At 43.0% G+C, this 22,522-nt stretch overlaps 1 protein-coding gene across 1 annotated transcript in view; it reads left to right on the top strand.

Moving 5' to 3' along the window:
* The window catches only part of LOC126471198 (neurogenic locus protein delta), a 1,411,427-nt gene that overhangs the window by 703,924 nt on the left and 684,981 nt on the right, over window positions 1-22,522 (top strand). Inside the window, exon 3 of the mRNA XM_050099311.1 lies at window positions 6,144-6,248. The gene's annotated coding sequence lies outside the window, so the exon portion shown is untranslated. The remainder of the gene's footprint in view (window positions 1-6,143; window positions 6,249-22,522) is intronic.

Raw genomic sequence — 22,522 nt, forward strand, 5'->3', positions numbered from 1 at the left:
GTAACGATGCCTTACTTATTTTACTCGTACAGTACCAGGATCATTTAACTAGTAAATTTAGTACAGAGAGCTGACACCTCTGGCAGCAACAGTGGCTCTAACGCGGCAGGACATCGAATGGAAATGACCTTGGATGACAGGTGCGGCTACGTCATTCCATACTCGTTCACCTCTGTGCAAGAGCTCAACAGACATAACAGCTGGTGAGTCATAGCGTGACAGTCTCTCAGCAACCTATGACCAGATGCTTTTCAATGAGTAAGTAATCTCGAGAATGTACTGACTGGGCGCCTCTTGAACGCCTTCTGTATCGAGGTAGGACAGGATAGCACAACAACATGTGGTTTCGAGTTGGAAGAAGAGTTACGAACTCCTCGAAGATAATGCACAGCCATCACCCTTAACTCGTCAGAAATGTAACGGCCGCTGGCCAAATTACCGGCTATGTCAAGAAAAGATGATGGTGTTGTATATGCAGTGCAACCCATAATGTAACGCGAGGACCCGTACGACGATGAAGAATGCTACCTGTAAACGTTCATTCCCCTCTGAAGGTCCACATATGGACACGTCCATTGTGATGCTTTCTGATAAGATGACTAGAGGCCACTACTGTGTCCACCCCTCTCAGATGACCTGTCAAAGGAAACCGCAACAATGGTCGTGGTGCTCCAGACTTCACCGCACTGTTCGTGTGGATACTTGTTTCGCTGTAAAAATTTATTCGCTTAAGGTACGTGACGTTATCCAACGATCCTACGCAGCGGGGCTATTAATGTGCCTGTCTCGCCGAGCGTTAGTCGCATGGGACATCTGTGATTGCACATGGCCTCCTGAACCCATCAACTGCATATTCGTCTTACAGTCGTGGAATCGCGACTGCCCTGAGTAGCGAAGTTGTGAAATGGTAAAACTCAATCCTGTAGCTGCCGAATTCCGGCATATACTGCTAGACGTTTTCATTTTTACACGAGGGCTAACATAATCTTCTCACAAGCAAACAAAATTAAAATGCTATTCCTGAATGAGAAACCCATGAGTAGTCTATCCTTGTATATGGAATTCAGATGGTGTTGCTCCTAGCTACTTTGTGCAGTTGGGTTGAAATTCTCAGCATATTGACGCCAATGGGACGTTCGTCGCATGCCACCTCCATGCTGTTGTAATGTTAATGGCCAGCTGTGTAAGTTCTGTTTTTACCACCTATGTGTCCTTATTCCACAAACTTCTGAGACTGTCAGTAGTATCGTTGCCTGTTGTTGTTGTGGTCTTCAGTCCAGAGACCGGTTTGATGCAGCTTTCCACGCTACTCTATCCTGTGCAAGCTTCTTCATCTCCGAGTACCTACTACTACCTACATCCTTCTGAATCTGCTTAGTGTATTCACTCTTGGTCTCCCTCTACGATTTTTACCCTCCACACTGCCCTCCAATGCTAAATTTGTGATCCCTTGATGCCTCAGAACATGTCCTATCAACCGGTCCCTTCTTCTTGTCAAGTTGTGCCACAAACTCCTCTTCTCCCCAATTCTATTCAATACCTCCTCATTAGTTATGTGATCTACCCATCTAATCTTCAGCATTCTTCTGCAGCACGACATTTCGAAAGCTTCTATTCTCTTCTTGTCCAAACTATTTGTCGTCCATGTTTCACTTCCATACATGGCTACAATCTATACAAATACTTTCAGAAACGACTTCCTGACACTTAAATCTATACTCGATGTTAACAAATCTCTCTTCTTCAGAAACGCTTTCCTTGCCATTGCCAGTCTACATTTTATATCCTCTCTACTTCGACCATCATCAGTTATTTTGCCCCCCAAATAGCAAATCTCGTTTACTACTTTAAGTGTCTCATTTTCTAATCTAATTCCCGCAGCAGCACCCGATTTAATTCGACTACATTACATTATCCTCGTTTTGCTTTTGTTGATGTTCATCTTATACCCTCCTTCCAACACACTGTCCATTACATTCAGTTGCTCTTCCAGGTCCTTTGCTGTCTATGACAGAATTACAATGTCATCGGCGAACCTAAAAGTTTTTATTTCTTCTCCATGGATTTTAATTCCTACTCAGAATTTTTCTTTTGTTTCCTTTACTGCTTGCTCAATATACAGATTGAATAACATCGGGGATAGGCTACAATTCTGTCTCACTCCCTTCCCAACCACTGCTTCCCTTTCACGCCCCTCGACTCTTTTAACTGCCATCTGGTTTCTGTACAAATTGTAAATAGCGTTTCGCTCCCTGTATTTTACCCCTGCCACATTCAGAATGTGAAAGAGTTAGTTTTATCAAATGGTTCAAATGGCTGTAAGCACTACGGGACTTAACATCTGAGGTCATCAGTCCCGTAGACTTAGAACTACTTAAACCTGACTAACCTAAGGACATCACACACATCCATGCCAGAGTGAGGATTCGAACCTGCGACCGTAGCAGCCGCGTGGTTCCGGACTGAAGCGTCTAGAACCGCTCGACCACAGTGGCTGGCGTTAGTTTTATCACTACGGCCATTGGGCAGCATGTGTATAATCAGAAGGAAGCCAGAAGAAGAAGAAAATTCCCCTAGTAATCTCTCTGAAGGTATGTTCTTTAAAGACGATCTCTGTTTATTGTTCATTTGGGTATAGGAAGTAACGCAAATCCGGGACAAGGTAAAATTCCGCTCCGGAGCAGGACTCGAACACGTGATGCCGACCTTTCTGGGGTAATGGGCTGCCTATTTTGCCATACCTAAAGCCTAACATGCCACTGTTTCCTGTTCACCACGGAGACACTCTCGCAATGCTCTGAGATTCCTCTTTGGGAGAAATTCGTTCGAATGTTTAATATTTTCGTATATACAGGGTGAGTCACCTAACATTACCGCTGGATATATTTTGTAAACCACATCAAATACTGATGAATCGATTCCACAGACCGAACGTGAGGAGAGGGGCTAGTGTAATTGGTTAATGCAAGCCATAAAAAAATGCACGGAAGTATGTTTTTTAACACAAACTTACGTTTTTTTAAATGAAAACCCGTTAGTTTTGTTAGCACATCTGAACATATAACCAAATACGTAATCATTGCCGTTTGTTGCATTGTAAAATTTTAATTACATCCGGAGATATTGTAACCTAAATTTGACGCTTGAGTACCACCCCTCCGCTGTTCGATCGTGTGTATCGGAGAGCACCGAATTACGTAGGGATCCAAAGGGAACGGTGATGGACCTTAGGTACAGAAGAGACTGGAACAGCACATTACGTCCACATGCTAACACCTTTTTATTGGTCTTTTTCACTGACGCACATGTACATTATCATGAGGGGTGAGGTACACGTACACACGTGGTTTCCGTTTTCAATTACGGAGTGGAATAGAGTGTGTCCCGACATGTCAGGCCAATAGATGTTCAGTGTGGTGGCCATCATTTGCTGCACACAATTGCAATCTCTGGCGTAATGAATGTCGTACACGCCGCAGTACATCTGGTGTAATGTCGCCGCATATGCCACAATACGTTGTTTCATATCCTCTGGGGTTGTAGGCACATCACGGTACACATTCTCCTTTAACGTACGCCACAGAAAGAAGTCCAGAGGTGTAAGATCAGGAGAACGGGCTGGCCAATTTATGCGTCCTCCACGTCCTATGAAACGCCCGTCGAACATCCTCTCAAGGGTCAGCCTAGTGTTAATTGCGGAATGTGCAGGCGCACCATCATGCTGATACCACATACGTCGACGCGTTCGCAGTGGGACATTTTCGAGCAACGTTGGCAGATCATTCTGTAGAAACGCGATGTATGTTGCAGCTGTTTGGGCCCCTGCAATGAGGTGTTTGTTACAACATGCAACTGAACTTCGGAGGTTTCAAGCGTCAACTTTAGGTTACAATATCTCCGGATGTAATTAACATTTTACAATGCAACAAACGGCACTGATTACGTATTTGTTTATATGTTCCGATGTGCTAACAAAACTAACGTGGTTCCATTTAAAAAACGTAGGTTTGTGTTAAAAAACATGCTTCCGTGCATTTTTGTATGCTTTGTATTAAACAATTACACTAGCCCCTCTCCTCACGTTCGGTCTGTGAAATCGGTTCGTCAGTATTTGAAGTGGTTTACGAAATATATCCAGCGGTAACGTTAGGTGACTCACCCTGTATAATATGTGAGCGACAGAAGTCGACACAAGGTCACTGAATACGTCTGATCAAGAAATTCGAGAGAAATTGGTGTTCTGCAAAAGTGAGAATCACCCATTCCTGGAATAACGTACTTCGTTTCATCTGGACTGCACTGGTTCCAGTATGTGCGTCCAGGTTCGGGAAAATGTCGCTGAAACAGACCGACTATATTTTTCTTCCCACTCATTTTCATATACATCCATAAAAACACAATGCGTGCAGTACACTCACCTGTCTTCCATGCTACGCAACTACATGTCTGAGACAACACAGACAGATAACAGAAAGAAGAAGACTCATCTCCTCCTTGTACATAAATTGGCGGCCCCACCTACTCCGAGAGCACAAACCTCGCTTTAGACTCAGACTAACAATAAGAAATGAAGCTGTAAGGATACACCCCAAACTTCGCTCTTATTTTATACTATTTGTAATACACTACTGGCCATTAAAATAGCTACACCACGAAGATGACGTGTTACAGACGAGAAATTTAACCGACAGGAAGAAGATGCTGTGATATGCAAATTATTAGCTTTTCAGAGCATTCACACAAGGTTGGCGCCGGTGGCGACATCTACAACGTGCTGACATGAGGAAAGTTTCCAACCGATTTCTCATACACAAACAGCAGTTGACCGGCGTTGCGTGGTGAAGCGTTGATGTGATGCCTCGTGTAAAGAGGAGAAAAGCGTACCATCACGTTTCGACTTTGGTAAAGGGTTGATTGTAGACTACCGCGATTGCGGTTTATCGTATCGCGACGTTGCTGCTCGCGTTGGTTGAGATCCAACGACTGTTAGCAGAATATGGAATCGGTGGGTTCATTAGGGTAATACGGAACGCCGTGCTTGATCCCAACGGCCTCGTATCACTAGCAGTCGAAATGACAGGCATCTTATCCGAATGCGAATGGCTGTAACGGATCGTGCAGCCACGTCTCGATCACGGAGTCAACAGATTGGGACGTTTGCAAGGCAACAACCATCTGCACGAACAGTTCGACGACGTTTGCAGCAGCACGGACTATCAACTCGGAGACCATGGCTGCGGTTACCCTTGACTCTGTATCACAGACAGGAGCGCCTGCGATGGTGTACTCAACGACGAACCTGGGTGCACGAATGGCAAAACGTCATTTTTTCGGATGAATCCAGGTTCTGTTTACAGCATCATGATGGTCGCATCCGTGTTTGGCGACATTGCGGTGAACGCACATTGGAAGCGTGCATTCGTCTTCCCCATACTGGCGTGTCACCCGGCGTGATGGTATGGGGTGCCGTTGGTTACACGTCTCGGTCACCTCTTGTTCGCACTGACGGCACTCTGAACAGTGGACGTTACATTTCAGATGTGTTACGACCCGTTACTCTACCCTTCATTCGATTCCTGTGAAACCCTACATTTCAGCAGGATAATGCATGACCGCATGTTGCAGGTCCTGTACGGGCCTTTCTGGACACAGAAAATGTTCGACTGCTTCCCTGGGCAGCACATTCTCCAGATCTTTCACCAATTGAAAACGCCTGGCCAATGGTGGCCGAGCAACTGGCTCGTCACAATACGCCAGTCACTACTCTTGATGAACTGTGGTATCGTGTTGAAGCTGCATGGGTAGCTGTACCTGTACACGCCATACAAGCTGTGTTTGACTCAATGCCCGGGCGTATCAAGGCCGTTATTACGGCCAGAGGTGGTTTTTCTGGGTACTGATTTCTCAGGATCTATGCACCCAAATTGCGTGAAAATGTAATCACATGTCATTTCTAGTATAATATATTTGTCCAATGAATACCCGTTTACCATCTGCATTTCTTCTTGGTATAGCAATTTTAAAGGCCATTAGTGTATATAACATGTTGTGCAGAAGACTTTTAGTATGGAACAGTTAGAACTTTCTCATATGACAGAACAACTTCATCGAGATAAGCTTAAATATTTTGCCTTGATTTTCAGGAGCACCTCTGGAAATGGGTCACCAGATTACAGCTCTAGCACTCAACCAGTACTGACTCCACTTGAAACAGCAAAAGGAAAAACAGAAATGGATGAAGTATTAAGGTCAGTGAAATGTGATTTTCATCACTCGTAATTATAACATTTCGCTCGTTTTAGATAAATGTAAATGATTCTGTTGTGTAAGGGTCTTTGTGTCAGCAGAACAAATGTGTGACTACGAATGCATTCCCGGCGTAATAATCCGGCTGCACACCCGAGAAGAATATTATCAGAATAAATGTGGTTGGTGTGGCACTAAATGGCTTTACTGAGAACAATCAGGGAAGAAAAAAGTTGATCGCATCTGTTGTTGTTGATGTGGTGGTCTTCAGTCCTGAGACTGGTTTGATGCAGCTCTCCACATACAGGAAAGCTGCATGCCCTCGGGAAAAATTACGGCTGTAGTTTCCCCTTGCTTTCAGTCGTTCGCAGTACGACAACAGCAAGGCCGTTTTGGTTTCTGTTACAGGTCCAGATCAGTCACTCATCCAGACTGTTGATCCTGCAACTACTGAAAAGGCTGCTGCCCCTCTTCAGGAACCACATGTTTGTCTGGCCTCTCAACAGATACCCCTCCGTTGTGGTTGCACCTACGGTACGGCTATCTGTATCGTTGAGGCACGCAAGCCTCCCCACCAACGGCAAGGTCCATGGTTCATGGGGGAGGGGAGGGGGGGGGGGGGGGAAATCGCATCTAGAATGAAGAATTATGAAACAAAAGTAGCCATTTACATCGCAAATGACTCTCGGTAGATAAAGGCACAGTATTCTTGTTTTGCATCTCAGGTTGCATTTGGTTCTGTTCCTTATCTTCTGATACCTCGCATACTTTTCTTCTTACATTACTGATACTTTGATACATGTCCAGAAGGTTGTTCAAAAATGGTTGAAATGGCTCTGAGCACTATGGGACTCAACATCTATGGTCATAAGTCCCCTAGAACTTAGAACTACTTAAACCTAACTAACCTAAAGACATCACACAACACCCAGTCATCACGAAGCAGAGAAAATCCCTGACCCCGCCGGAAATCGAACCCGGGAACCCGGGCGCGGGAAGCGAGAACGCTACCGCACGACCACGAATTGCGGACTCCAGAAGACTGTTATTTGGCGTTTCATACACGTTCAAGAATGACACGACAAAACTTCCCCTAAGGTGCACATCGCAGTGTGCAGATGATAGAACACCTCCCCACAATGACCGGCATCAGTTCGAGTCCCGCTCCAAAACAGAGTATTACAATGTTTATTGTTTCTTGGGCTATTATTAATTGTGTTAGCTTTGAGTCTGGCAGCATGATCTCCCTTGAGACTTTGGACTGCTCCCCCTGCAGAGCCGGCCGGAGTGGCCGAGCGGTTCTAGGCGCCACAGTCTGGAGCTGCGCGACCGCTACGGTCGCAGGCTCGAATCCTGACTCGCGCGTGGATGTGTGTGATGTCCTTAGGTTAGTTAGGCATAAATAGTTCTAAGTTCTAGGGGACTGATGACCTCAGATGTTAAGTCCCATAGTGCTCAGAGCCATTTGAGCCAACCCCCTGCAGAGGGGTTTGAGATTCTTTTCTCTTCATCATTTGGCAGATATCGCGTTTTGCCAAGAAACGTGTTAAATGTTTCTTTTGTTGTGGACCCGCTGCCAACTTGTAAGATGTTTTTTTCTTTAAAATTTTCAGAATTATTCACGCTTCTTGGTCGTTGTCCTTAAGGTTCGTTTTTCATAAGTGCTTTAAGATACAGACAGTTAAACCTACCTAGATAGAAGACTACACCTTCGAAACCTGTCGAGCAGCGTCAAACACACAAAAAAAAGAATGATCGATTTAGAGAGTGTTATTTGTGATTGAATTTAGGAAAGTACAAAGGGGGTTCAAAAAGTTTTGCACAGTCGTCTCTAATTTTCTTTTATTTTTTGAAGGAGGAGAATGACATTTTTGTGAACAGACTGGGAAAATTTAGCTATAAATTGAGCCTACTCAATGTAGCCTCCATCAGCTGTGACGCATCTGATCCAGCGTTCTTTCCATGATGTAAATGCACTTTGGTAAAATTCTGGGGATTGACTTTTACACCATCGCTTGACACAGGAAATAAGGCCTTTCTCACTATCAAATGTTTTACCGCGCAGGTTGGCCTTCAGACGACCAAAGAGGTAAGAATCAGACGGAACCAAGTCCGGACTGTATGGAGGATGAGAAACAATTTTCCAATCCATTTTCCTGATTTTCTCCTGCGTCATAAGGGCTGTATGTGGTTTGGGATTGTCATGGTGTAGTCTGATGAGCTGACCCTGAAGCTGTGGTCTCTGGGCCTTGATGGAACGTCGCAACTTGTCTAGTGACAAACAGTAACGGTCCCGGTTAATTGTGGAGCCAGGTTCCAAAAAGTCAATGAAAATGACACCTCACTGATCCCAAAAGAAGGAGGCCTGCTGTTCGTGAAATTCTTTGTCTCTTCTTCGGAGAGGAACCCGGATGACGCCATTCCATGGATTGGGTTTTACTCTCAGACTCGGACAAGAATAACCATATTTCATCCTGTCAGTGACGCCGTCAAAACACTGTTTCCACTCTTCAGTAATGGTCTTCATGAGACCCCCGCACACATTCTTCCGCATCGTTTTCATTTCTCTTGCCAATAATCTAGGCATCCAACGTGCACAGACTTTTCTGTACCCTAATGACTGTACCAGTAGTACCACACTACCGAATGGCAAACGAGTCATTTCAGCAAGCTGTCGTGTCGTCACACATCTGTCATTTTGGATGATTTGATCAATAGTATCCTTATTTACATCACTCACTGCCGTCGATGGTCTACCGCATCGTGGATTGTCCACCATTGGATACTGCTGCGATCCACCGTGTCCTCTCCATAAACAGGGAGCAACTTCCTGTGAATCGATGTGGCAGAGTCATCGCCGGTCTTGAAGAGGAACTCCATCACCAACCGTAGTCGCAACCTGACGTCTACTTTACGGTCCATTATGGCTCATCTGTAAATAGAAGAAAATACTTTTATACACCAACTTATAGCTAAATGTTCCAAGTATATTCACAACAAAATTCATTCTCCTCCTGCAAAAAATAAAAAAATTAGAGACGACTGTGCAAAACTTTTTGAACGCCTTTTGTAGTAAAGATCGTTTGACATTTTGTTTGACTATGAATTCACATTTTGTTTAATTGTGAATTAACATTTTAACTTTAATATTTCCAATTGTGATACACCCTTTCACAAATTACATTGCAATATGCAACTTGCGTTTAAAGAATAAAGTCTGAAGTTCATATGTGGTAAGGATAATCACTGTGAGATAAAATGTTTATGAACGGTAATGTATACACATTAGTCACTAGTAAAGTCTTTCTTACTGAACTTGACAATAAGTCAGCTGACTTACGTATCCTAAACGGATGTGAACCAAACCTATTTGGTGAAATGTACGTCAACGGTTCTATAAAAGGAGAAAAATCTAACACGTGGGAAATAGATATTCAGCCCCAAAAATGTGTAACAAAACGTGCACCCTGCCCCACATAAGAAGAAATGGTTTTGGAACTCTGGCGATAAGATGGTTATTAGATTTTGGCTCATGACAGATATCCAGCATGTTATAAGGCGAGTCACGAAGGGTACAGTATTATAGAAAAACCATCGTCAAACGTGTGTGAGTTGAATAATATTGTCTTTTCCGAGATGTTATTGGGCTGAGTATGTAGAAGATAGCACTTTTGAGCCCAAATCACTAGAGAAAACGGGTCATGTTTGAAGCGGCTAAAAACAGCAAGAAGGTCTGGAAGTCCAGTCCAAGTTTCCTACCTTCGTAAAAGACTTTTTGTACGAGGTGTTTCTCCAAATCTTCTCCGGTGTTAGGAAAGATATTTGAAAGTTTCGTTTTTGAGATGTGTAGATTGAGTCGATCCAAACAAATACAGCCTATCGCATGTATTCCGACGCAAAACGTCGGCGTTGAATACCAATACACATAACTGCAACCTGTCACAAAATTTTTATTTATTTCCAATAAGTAGTCTTCGAACATTTTCAGACTCACAAGCAAATTCTGTTAGAGTTCGATAACTAGGAATGAAAGTGGCACTAAACGTATCGTCTGAGTTTCAGACACACTGGATTGGCCGTTGCTGTATGGTCCTTTGTGTGGTCCGTTGAAAATCTTCTGTTCCCAAATAGACTTATACCGACACTTTTAGTCCCTTATAGAAAACCAACGGATATCTATGTGAAGATTTACGAGTGGAAAATTGACCTCGCGTCTTTTCTGCAGCGTACTGCTTATCCGTCAAAACTTTCCTACTGTTTTCATAGAAATTTGTACCAGTCCAAGGTCATTTTTTACGAATGAAAGAGTTAACACATTGTTCTGTTACACGTCTTCCAAACCATGTCCATTACGAGGATTTGTAGCCCTCCCTGCGGCTTGTGCGGAACCTGCAACAGTGTGCCGGTGAGGTGTTCGCAGCAGCCAACTGCGCGCCTGCAACCTGAGCAAGGCGGCAGGTTACTCGAGATGTCTTCATCCGCTTCCTGCTACGCCGCATTCAAACGAGACCAACCCCCCTTTCCGCCTATCCATTCACAGCCCGTTTCGCTTCCTCCTCCTCCCACAATTTTATATATCAATGAACTGATGTCATATTCTTGGAGGGGAATTTCGTTTGTGGTCCCAGGAGCCGTGGAGGGGGGACGGAGACTTGCTTCCGCTGCTGGGAAGTCCCAGGCGCAGCGCGCTTGTGTGTACGTGTTATTACAGCCAGGCCAACAACCATCTCCTTGTAACGCTTAGGTGCTGCGTCAAGTGAAGATGAGCACAGTTGCGTTCTTTTTATACTGTATTCTAAAACTGCGCATTTTCGTTGTTTAATTTAACGTCATTTAAGGCAGGCATCGCTACCGTAAGCTCACTCAGATTTGTGTTGAGCTACAAACTGCGTCAGTCTCTTTCTCACTACTTTTATGGAAGATATACATAGGTCGTTAACATTGTTCAGAAGATCCATTGCTTTTCACAGCAATATGCTATAAATTGTGTGTTTCGATGCTGTAAATGAAGCTGTAACTTAATTTCTTCACTGGATTCGTTATCAGCTTGCACGGTTGTCGGCAACCGATAACATTTATTTATATTAACTTCCACAAACATGATTGATTACTATTAAACTGCGAATTAAAGTCAAATGACACAGCTGACTAAATGCTCAACAAAGTGTGCCTAATTAGCTGTTGTTTGTTGAATGACAAAGAAAAGTACAGGTTAAAGAATAATACAATTGTTCAATTCAAAGATACACCGACTTATCAGCCTTCGACTAAATGAAGAGGCAATAGCAAACAACTGGCTATTCTATAAGACATTGTTACTGAAGGAAGGAAGAAAGATTACTGTTTAACCTCCCGTACAAATGGTGTTCATTAGAGACGGAGCACAAGCTCGGATCAAGGAAGCAACCATCCCGGCATTTGCCTTAAACGATTTAGAGAAATCACGGCAAATATACATCACGACGCCTGGATATGGATTTGAACCGTCGTCCTCCCGAATGCGAGAACAGTGTGTTAACAAGTGCCCTATCTCACCTGGTACGGGCTAGTAATAAATCTTTTACAGCTCAAATGGTCACAAAGGAAATTAAAAACAAGGAATGAAGCTATCACTGATGTAATTACTTTATAAAGAAAGAGTGTCAGGTACGAGAAAATTAAGTTCAACTTTCTTCATTATTTAGAGGTGGTGTCAGAGGAAATCACGCAGCTATTCAAAAAGCCAATGTATCAATGTTCAACAGATACTATCCAATGAAAGATAACTGAGCACAAATAAGAGCCCGCATCTCGTGGTCGTGCGGTGGCGTTCTCGCTTCCCATGCCCGGGTTCCCGGGTTCGATTCCCGGCGGGGTCAGGGATTTTCTCTGCCTCGTGATGGCTGGGTGTTGTGTGTTGTACTTAGGTTAGTTAGGTTTAAGTAGTTCTAAGTTCTAGGGGACTGATGACCATAGATGTTAAGTCCCATAGTGCTCAGAGCCATTTTTTCAGCACAAATGAGGCAACAGTGACGTTATCGGTAAGTGCATACGCATTTTTTCAGTTAAACGTCCAATGAGTGATGATGAAATATGCACATGTCAGATATTTTGAAAGTCTTGACATCTTTTGAAGCACAATATGAGCACTATATCATTTCTGTATTTTATTTTACTCCTTATTACACAGTTACCATATACTTGATATGATGCATATCCAGCTCTGCACACACGCTATATTTCTGTTGTTTGCAGTAATTCACTTGATAATGGCCACACATTTGTAATTATTATAGTGGATTTTATATAAAAAATGATTTTACAGTCAAAGGCGACCGTGATACCGTTTCAAAACTCTTTCATTTACAAAGTCCTCAAAATTTTCTCTTGGCTATGTTGTATTAAGTTGTGATTCTAAGGTTCACCGCCAGTGTTTCATATTCTTTTTCACCGAACGTAACGTTAAGTTGCAACTCAGGTTTTTTCTTGTGTTGGCATGTGGCTTTACCAGTATGAAGAAACATGTACTTCTTGCTGGTTAAGCTCCTCCTCACATCTGGACAGTGCTCGTCATCTTCATAACTGACAGATTCAGTGACAGATGGATTCAAAGTGACTGACCGGTTTCCTGGCCCACATGTACTCCGGACCTTGTCCTCTAGACCTTTATTTGTGGGGCATTTCGAAGTTACGCCTGACCCTAGTTTAAGACTCAGACAGTACTGGTACCTGTGTTTTGGGAGGCTGCAAAACAGGACGTAATACCTAAAAGACAGATCAGGGTATGCGACGGTGGACTAACACATTCACGAACTGAAGTGCTCGGAGGAAGAAAGTTGGTGAATTAGTAGTAAATTTAAACTAGTAGTAAATTTAGTAAAAACCAGCCTGATCACTCTATCTGTTTTGGTTTCAACTGCACTACCTGCTAGCAACAAATAGTTCTATTTGAAACTCGAGATTGTTTTGATTTACCATATTCATGTTCCAGTCTTTGGATGAAAACAGTACCATCCCATAGTATCAGTACGTCATTGATGTCAAAATGCTGCATCCGGGGGCAGAGATGGCCGCTTGGCGAGGATGTTAACAACAGTAGTTACCCATTTATTGGTAACAGTGATGGAGATCCTGAATATGCACCAGGGGATACGTCCAGTGTTGAAGACACCGCAAGTGTCGCTTAGCATTATGTAGCCACAGGTTTAACTCAAGACGGTTTTGACAAAGAATTTGTTTGAGAATACTTCAATGTTAGAAATATATAAATGCAATGTAATATATGTCAAGAAACGCCTGCAGGATTGTTAGTTATTGTTTCCTTTTACGTTGCAACGAAAGAAAATGAAACTGAGAACAACAAGAAAAAACTGTTATAATTTTCAAGATATCAACTCGAAACATGATATATGCGTTAAATGGTAACACATAATCCACGCCTTGATGAACGTCAAATATCCAGTGAATGTAGACTATATAAATGTTTCATTCCGAAAAAGAGGTAGACAGACAATGCCTAGTATCTTACAGCTAGCAAGAAAATATGATCCACCACATCCAAGACAAAATAAGTGATATGAAACAGTTACCACCTAAACACCAATATTATTTGAAAACTTTCAAGTGAGTAATGAAGAAAATGAATAGTTCCTTCTTTGAGTGTTTTATGAATTCTCCAGCATTACGGTTTCTAATACAGTTTGGAAAGACATTGTGCATGAATTCAGTCACTCCAAAAAAAATGACATTTCTGTTTTATGAATATATTAAAGGTATTTTTGTAATTTTTTTTAGTTTAGTTTCTTAGTTTAGTCTCTCTAGTACATTACATTGCAATGCAGAGTAGAAAAAGTCACATAGTTGTTCTCAAAACTTTTCCAAATAATTTTGATGAAGATAGCGCTAATCCACGATATAAGGGTCATTGTTACAACTAGACCGCGGATTTTAGGTAATAACCTATTTTGTTCCTGGGTACCTATTTGCGTAAAAATTTGTACTTATGCGTTTCATGACTATTTACACTTCATAGCGTTAACTCTATGGGACCTAAAAAAGCCTATTTCGACGTTAGTGCCTATTTTTGCCTATTTCGGCTTTAATATCCTAAAAAGTGCCTATTTCATCATATAAGACAGTGGTTCCAAGTTTTTCCACACTATACGACAGATAGAAAAAAATATTTTCTGCCCAGCGTGCAGCAAGGTGGCTAGTTGATATGCGCTCATGCTTCGTATTTGCCTAACACTTCGGTCTTTTTTTTATTTTTTTATATCGCTATCCCTGTTAATACCAAATACTCTTTATAAGTGTTTTATTATTCATATGTAAAAAATAGATCATGGATCTTTAGGTTAAAACCTACTTTTTTCCTAACCTCCAATTTGCATATAAGCTGGTACTTACGCGTTTCATGACTAACTAAACTGAATACCGTTAGTTCTATAGGACCTAAAATTGCGTATTTCGATGTTGACGCCTAATTTTGCCTATTTTGGCATCAAAATCCTAAAAAGTACCTATTTCGTTAATCTGACATAGATTTCTTGTGTTTTCAAAGATTAGAAAAAGGAAGTAAACTTAGGGCTTTACGTCTCGTCGAAGGTCGTTAGAGACTGTTTACAATTCCTTTGCTTGCCTTACTACCAACAGCACTCGGCACGGTTGAATGGTCACCCATCCAAGTACGCGCCGAGCGCCACAGTGCTTAACTTCGGTGAGCGAAAGGGAACCAGTCAAAGATTTGAGTTACACATTAGAATCGAACGTGGGAATACTAAATGTTATATTTGAAAATATTTCGTTCGTAGGATTCTGGCCAGCTGTGTGTTTTCGCAAAGAAACGGTTTCATAAGCCTTAAGCTTAGCACGGATTAAAAAATCACAATGTTAATCGTAGACGCCCTCTATAGCTAAATTACTGCCCTTCGCGAATTTCCCGCTGCTGTCTACAGGCAGTCCTATCAAACTACTCTGTTTCGTGAAAGGTATTATACGTGAATTTTCCTGGTCGAAAAATAATTTGCTAGCTGTGAGATGTTTTCATCTGAAGCACCGGTCGATTCCATTCGCTTGTTCAGAACAGGCGGCCATTAATAATATGTTCATACTGTCAACACTGTGTATTTTAATTTATTTTTATTTTCTCTACATCGTTTTTATTAGAGCCTACTTTAGGTTTTATATAGCCTAAATGAACTACTGAAGGAACCTATTTTAGCTGCCTAAAATACACTTTTTTACGACCTAAAAATCCGTGGTCTAGTTATAACTGTATACAATTTCCCGTGAGTTATTAACAATTTTTTATCCGTTTAACAAATTGCATAGCTAAACAAATAGTGTAACAATTAGTGGAAAAAAGTTACAAATAAGACAGTTGTGCTCTATTATTTTCGTATTTAACCATACGTATAACAAGCAACAACTCAAAACTATGCTCTCGTGGATTAATACATTCTTCCACTCAGCCCTCTATCATAGGGTTTATAATTTAAGCATCATTATGCCGCAAGAATGGTTTAAATAAGTTTCTTTAACTCAAACCAATACAGGTTTTTGATTTATTACAAATCTGACGGCTTTCCTTTCTTTTGTGTGGGTGCTCCACTTTGTAATCGTTAATGGTGTGATACACCAAGATACAGACTGTTTTTCTTTCATAATTTGGTAAACTTAAGAGAGATCTTTTCATTTTGACATTCACAGAAAAATTCATGAAATAATCCTTAAGTTAATGAAGCATGAAATGTGGGAAAAACTTCTTAGGTGGATGTTTCTGTGCGACGAATTCGTCCTCTATTTGTGTTATGCTTTAAAATGTTAACAGATTTTTGCACATTCGTCATGTAACTGCTGTTCCATTTCCTGTAACCTGCTACAGCACACACTATTTTATATCTTATGACTGCATTTGCAAAACGAGGCCTAGTTTCATATGGATAAAAAAAGCAATAGTTTCAAAGATGTGAGGGTAGTAAAGATGAAAAGTCATAGATACTGTATAGAGTGTATAGACACAGTAAAATATGTCTTCGGTGAACCAATGAAATTAATTTAAAACTCGAAAATAGAAATAAAATTATGTACAATAAATTATAATATACATTCAACTGAATGGCTAAGATTACACATACATCGTTACATATAAACAATGAAAGATTTGTAAGTGTAACCTATCTGCCCAGATCTGACGTTTGTTACATTGGAGACAGATTAGGTATTTATACGTTCCATAGTTCCTGTATTGGACAGCAGAATTACGTGAGCAAAAATCTGTAAAATACAAGACCAATATAAAACATGTTTTCTCTTTCGTGTGCTGTCACAGTCATAAAACTGAGGTTAAAAATTGGATCTAAAGGTGCTTCCTGAATGGTCCAGCCACATTAATGTGACCATGGCCTATGTTCCACATCAACGTGCAATAATCACTGACAGACGGTAAGTGGCAGCATCAGCAGTGGAGGGTACGTGAAGCGTGTGAGGGGACACGGTAAACAGTAGAGTCCTTGTCGGACTTCAATGCGAGATGCCTTTAATAGGTTCCACAACGAAACATTGTTCTCGAAATTTGGTAGAAAATCCGAAGAAATTCTGGTCGTATGTAAAGTACACAAGCGGCAAGACGCAGTCAATACATTCGCTGCGCAGTGCCGATGGTACTGTTACCGACGACTGCGCCGCTAAAGCGGAGTTATTGAACACAGTTTTCCGAAATTCCTTCACCAGGGAAGACGAATGGAATATTCCAGAATTTGAAACACGAACAGCTGCTAGTATGAGTTTCTTAGAAGTAGATACGTTAGAGGGGTTGCGGAGCAACTCAAATCGCTTGATACGGGCAAGTCTTCAGGTCCAGATTGTATACCGATCAGGTTCCTTTCAGAGTACGCTGATACAATAGCTCCCTACTTAGCAATGATATACAACCGCTCGCTCACCGATAGATCTGTACCTACAGATTGGAAAATTGCGCAGGTCGCACCAGTGTTTAAGAAGGGTAGTAGGAGTAATCCATCGAACTACAGACCTATATCATTGACGTCGGTTTGCAGTAGGGTTTTGGAGCATATACTGTATTCAAACATTATGAATCACCTCGAAGGGAACGATCTATTGATACGAAATCAGCATGGTTTCAGAAAACATCGTTCTTGTGCAACGCAGCTAGCTCCTTATTCGCACGAAGTAATGGCCACTATCGACAGGGGATCTCAAGTTGATTCCGTATTTCTAGATTTCCGGAAAGCTTTTGACACCGTTCCTCACAAGCGACTTCTAATCAAGCTGCAGGCCTATTGGGTATCGTCTCAGTTGTGCGACTGGATTCGTGATTTCCTGGAAGGAAGGTCGCAGTTCGTAGTAATAGACGGAAAATCATCGAGTAAAACTGAAGTGATATCAGGTGTTCCCCAGGGAAGCGTCCTGGGACCTCTGCTGTTCCTGATCTATATAAATGACCTGGGTGACAATCTGAGCAGTTCTCTTAGGTTGTTCGCACATGATGCTGTAATTTACCGTCTAGTAAGGTCATCCGAAGGCCAGTATCAGTTGCAAAGCGATTTAGAAAAGATTGCTGTATGGTGTGGCAGGTGGCAGTTGACGCTAAATAACGAAAAGTGTGAGGTGATCCACACGAGTTCCAAAAGAAATCCGTTGGAATTCGATTACTCGATAAATAGTACAATTCTCAAGGCTGTCAATTCAACTAAGTACCTGGGTGTTAAAATTACAAACAACTTCAGTTGGAAAGACCACACAGATAATATTGTGGGGAAGGCGAGCCAAAGGTTGCGTTTCATTGGCAGGACACTTAGAAAATGCAACAATTCCACTAAAGAGACAGCTTACACTACACTCGTTCGTGCTCTGTTAGAATATTGCTGCGCGGTGTGGGATCCTTACCAGGTGGGATTGGCGGAGGACATCGAAAGGGTGCAAAAAAGGGCAGCTCGTTTTGTATTATCAGGAAATAGGGGAGAGAGTGTGGCAGATATGATACGCGAGTTGGGATGGAAGTCATTAAAGCAAAGACGTTTTTCGTCGCGGCGAGATCTATTTACGAAATTTCAGTCACCAACTTTCTCTTCCGAATGCGAAAATATTTTGTTGAGCCCATCCTACATAGGTAGGAATGATCATCAAAATAAAATAAGAGAAATCAGAGCTCGAAAAGAAAGGTTTAGGTGTTGGTTTTTCCATCACGCTGTTCGGGAGTGGAATGGTAGAGAGATAGTATGATTGTGGTTCGATGAATCCTCTGCCAAGCACATAAATGTGAATTGCAGAGTAATCATGTAGATGTAGATGTAGATATGGAAACGAAGCGATTTCAAAAGGGCATGATCATTGGCTTTCGGCCCAAGGGTGGAAGCGTTTCCAAAACGGCTAAGTTTATGAATTGTTCGCTTGCCGCTGTGGTTAATATATACTGTGAATGACAAAATGATGCTATCCGAAACCGGCCCCAGGACAACTGTGGTGCCACGGGCCATAGATGGCAGGGCTGAAAGAAGGGTACGGAGATGTGTATGGGCGAACAGACGTCCAAATGTCGAGCAGCTGACCGCCAGATGAACGAAGGGGCTACCAACAGTGTCTGCTTAAGGACCGTTCAGCGAAAGTTGCTGAGTATGAGCCTTCGCAGCAGGCGTCTGGTTTGTGCACCCATGCTGACCGAGCTTCATCGCGGACGAAGGCTGCAATTTGCGCGACTATACGGCAACTGGACGTCGGCTGCGTGGTGACAAGTAGCCTTTTCATATGAATCTCATTTTCTGTTCCATCGAGCAGACAGCCGCTGGCATGTAGGGAGTGAAATGTCTGAAAGCTGCGGTATCGGCTGCCATTCGCTCGGTCGCTCTTTAAAATACGCGCGCAGCCAGTCACGCAGCATGAGTGAGCTACTGCGAACGACTACACCGCTGCCTATGACGTGCGAAGCAAACGCCTTGCCGCAGTGGATGCACCGGTTCCCGTCGGATCACCAAAGTTAAGCGCTGTCGGGCGTGGCCGGCACTTGGATGGGTGACCATCTGGGCCGCCACGCGCTGTTGGCGTTTTTCGGGATGCACTCAGCCTCGTTATACCAATTGAGAAGCTACTCGACCGAATAGTAGCGGCTCCGGTCAAGGAACCATCATAACGATCGGGAGAGCGGTGTGCTGACCACACACCCCTCCTATCTGCATCCTCAGATGAGGACGACACGGCGGTCGGATGGTCCCGATGGGCCACTTGTGGCCTGAAGACGGAGTGCTATGATATGGAAGCATCCTATTCCCCTACCTTCAGCGGCGGATCTACTTAAGTTGAAACATCGATTCACAGAGCCCTGTTTGTGTGTTTGCCATTTTATGATATTTACAGACTTTTATAGCAGTCAGGGCTAGTCATCTACGGAATAGTCATTGCATTAAACACTGACTGAATTACCGAGCGAGGTGGCGCTGTGGCTAGCACACTGGACTCGCATTCGGGAGGACGACGGTTCAATCCCTCGTCCGGCCATACTGATTTAGGTTTTCCGTGATTTCCCTAAATCCCTCCAGGCAAATGCCGGGATGGTTCCTTTGAAAGGGGACGGCCGACTTCCTTCACCATCCTTCCCTAATCCGATAAAACCGATGACCTCGCTGTTTGGTCTCTTCCCCCAAAACCTACCAACCAACCAACACTGACTGAATTGCAAACCTTTGTAGCGGTCTATATTTCAACATTCAGATCTACTGTTATCAACGGACGCTGCAACTACGTGAAACAAAGTTATGCATTACTTTTACTATTGGATATTGGATGTAGTATAAATTAATATCCGAATTTTCTTTGCATGAACCGCATCTGATCCTCGCACGTGTATCCACTAAAGAACCGTAAAGAATGCAACGGGAATTACAACAAAAGCAAAAAAGGTCTGAGGAATGTTTTCGTGGCATTCCCTGGGTGGTATCTTCATTGTGGAAGTTATCAGCTATGCCTCTATTCTTGGGGACCATATCCTGCCCTACATGCAGTTTGTTTCACCTCGGCATAATCTACCTGCAACGTGTCACACAGCTAGCAGTGAGCATGCGTGGTTCAAAGAGTATCAGGTTGAGTTTACTATATTCCCGTGCCCATTGAACTCTTCTGATTTAAATCCAGCCGAGAATCTGTCGGACCATCTCGATCGGGCTGTTCGCGCCACGGATGCTCAGCCGTGAAACCTGGCACCGGTGGCGACGGCACTGGAGTCAGCATCACCGCCCGTACCGTACGCAGCTGTCTCTGGACCACGGAGTCCCGGATTCGATTCCCGGCCGGGTCGGGGATATTCTCCGCCCGGCGACTGGGATGGCTGTGTTGTCCTCATCATCTCGTTGCCATTCGCGAAGTGACGAGATTGGAAATGGAAAGCCTTGGAACTTGTACGGGCACTGATGACCACGATGTTGAGCGCTCTACAAACCAACATCATCATCACTATCGGTACCTTCCAGAAATTCATTGACACCATTCCTGTCTTGGAGCCGTCCATCCTGCAAAAGATGGTTATTCAGGCTTTTTGACAGGTGGTCTGTCGGCCACGGTGGCCGAGTGGTTCTAGGGGCTTTAGTCCGGAATCGCGCGTCTGCTACGGTCGCGGGTTCGAATCCTGCCTCGGGCATGGATGTGTGTGATGTCCTTAGGTTAGTTAGGTTTAAGAATTTCTAAGTTCTAGGGGACTGATGACCTCATAAGATAAGTCCCATAGTGCTCAGAGCCATTAGAACCATTGACAGGTGGTCATATTAATGTGACTGCACTGTGTTTAATATATATAGTATTATGATAATTTTTTACATTGATTAGGCAGCTACAAAGTAATAGATATGCTGTAACGTTAGTGAATTGTGCGGAACGCGGAACGTGGAACGTGGGCATTAGGTGACTGACATAGTACATACTAAAAAAGTTCAGTAAAATATGGTTATTTTTTTACTGAAGAACTGATTTCCAACATTGAATATAATTACGCCGTCGTAACACATACAGTAACAATTTCATATTTCAAACCTGTTCGAAAAGAAGAATTTCAAAATTATCTTTTTCATCAATAACTAACTTCAGATACACCTACGTCTACATTTACACACATATTCCACAAGTTGCCGTATGGTGCGTGGCGGATTGTACCTTTCAGCACTACTACTTATATCCTTTCCTTTTCCAATGCAAGAAGGAGTTGTACGACATAAACGAAACTTGGCGGGCCTTTTTCTGCATCTGAAAGATTTAAATTTCGCTCGAGTCGCGTAAGAATGGTGTTAGTAGCGCCACTATGAGCATGCAAATCGTGTTTGCTTTAATCACACGCTCTGAGGGTCATGAGCGCTGGTTACCTTTGAGACTGGACAGGCTGAGTTGATATTAGTCGAGAATGCCCACAAGCAGGTGAATACGCCATCATCATCCCTGATGTCCCTCGGACAGGGCTGTACGTGTTGTTCTTAGTACACATTAGTTTAAGTAGTGTGGAAGTCTAGTTCTTAGTACACATTAGTTTAAGTAGTGTGTAAGTCTAGAGACCGATGACCTCAGAAGTTTGGTCCCTTAGGAATTCCAACACATTCAAACATTTTTTCCAAGAAGCTGGATGTTCCTTCTGAGATACTGCAGAAAGATCTGGCACGAATGTCGCCACTCAACATGACTGTTAGCAGCGGTGGTCACTAGAATGTACGGTCGCAAGAATGCAAGTGGCACTACCGACAGCGGCGGCCATCGTGTTTGGCGTGGGCCTCTGGCGCATCGTATTGTATCTGCAGCAGCAATCTGAACAACAGTTGGCACCTCAGTGACGCAAATAACTGTTACAAATCGGTTATTTGAAGGACAGCTTCGGGCCATACGTTCTGTAGCGTGCATTCCATTCACCCCAAACCACGGCCATTTGCGACGTCAATTGCGTGAAGCGAGAGCTCAGTAGAGGGCGGGGTAAAAGTCTGATGCGTTTTCTGATGAAAAATGTTTCTGCCTCAGTGCCACTGATGGCCGTGTGTTGGTTATAGGGAGGCGTGTTGAGGGTCTGCAGCCATTCTGTCTGCATCCTAGACACACTTCACCTACGCCTGGAGTTATGATCTGGGGCGCGATTTCGTATGACAGCAGCATAACTTTCGTGGCTATTTCATGAACCCTGACTGCAAATTTGTACGTCCATCTGTTGATTCGACCTGCTGAGCTGCCATTCCAGGGGGTGTTTTCCAACAGGATAGCGCTTGCCCACATACCGCTATAATGAACCAACATACTCTACATATTGACGATATCTTGC

Source organism: Schistocerca serialis, chromosome 3 (assembly GCF_023864345.2).
Source record: "Schistocerca serialis cubense isolate TAMUIC-IGC-003099 chromosome 3, iqSchSeri2.2, whole genome shotgun sequence".
Lineage (NCBI taxonomy): Eukaryota > Metazoa > Arthropoda > Insecta > Orthoptera > Acrididae > Schistocerca > Schistocerca serialis.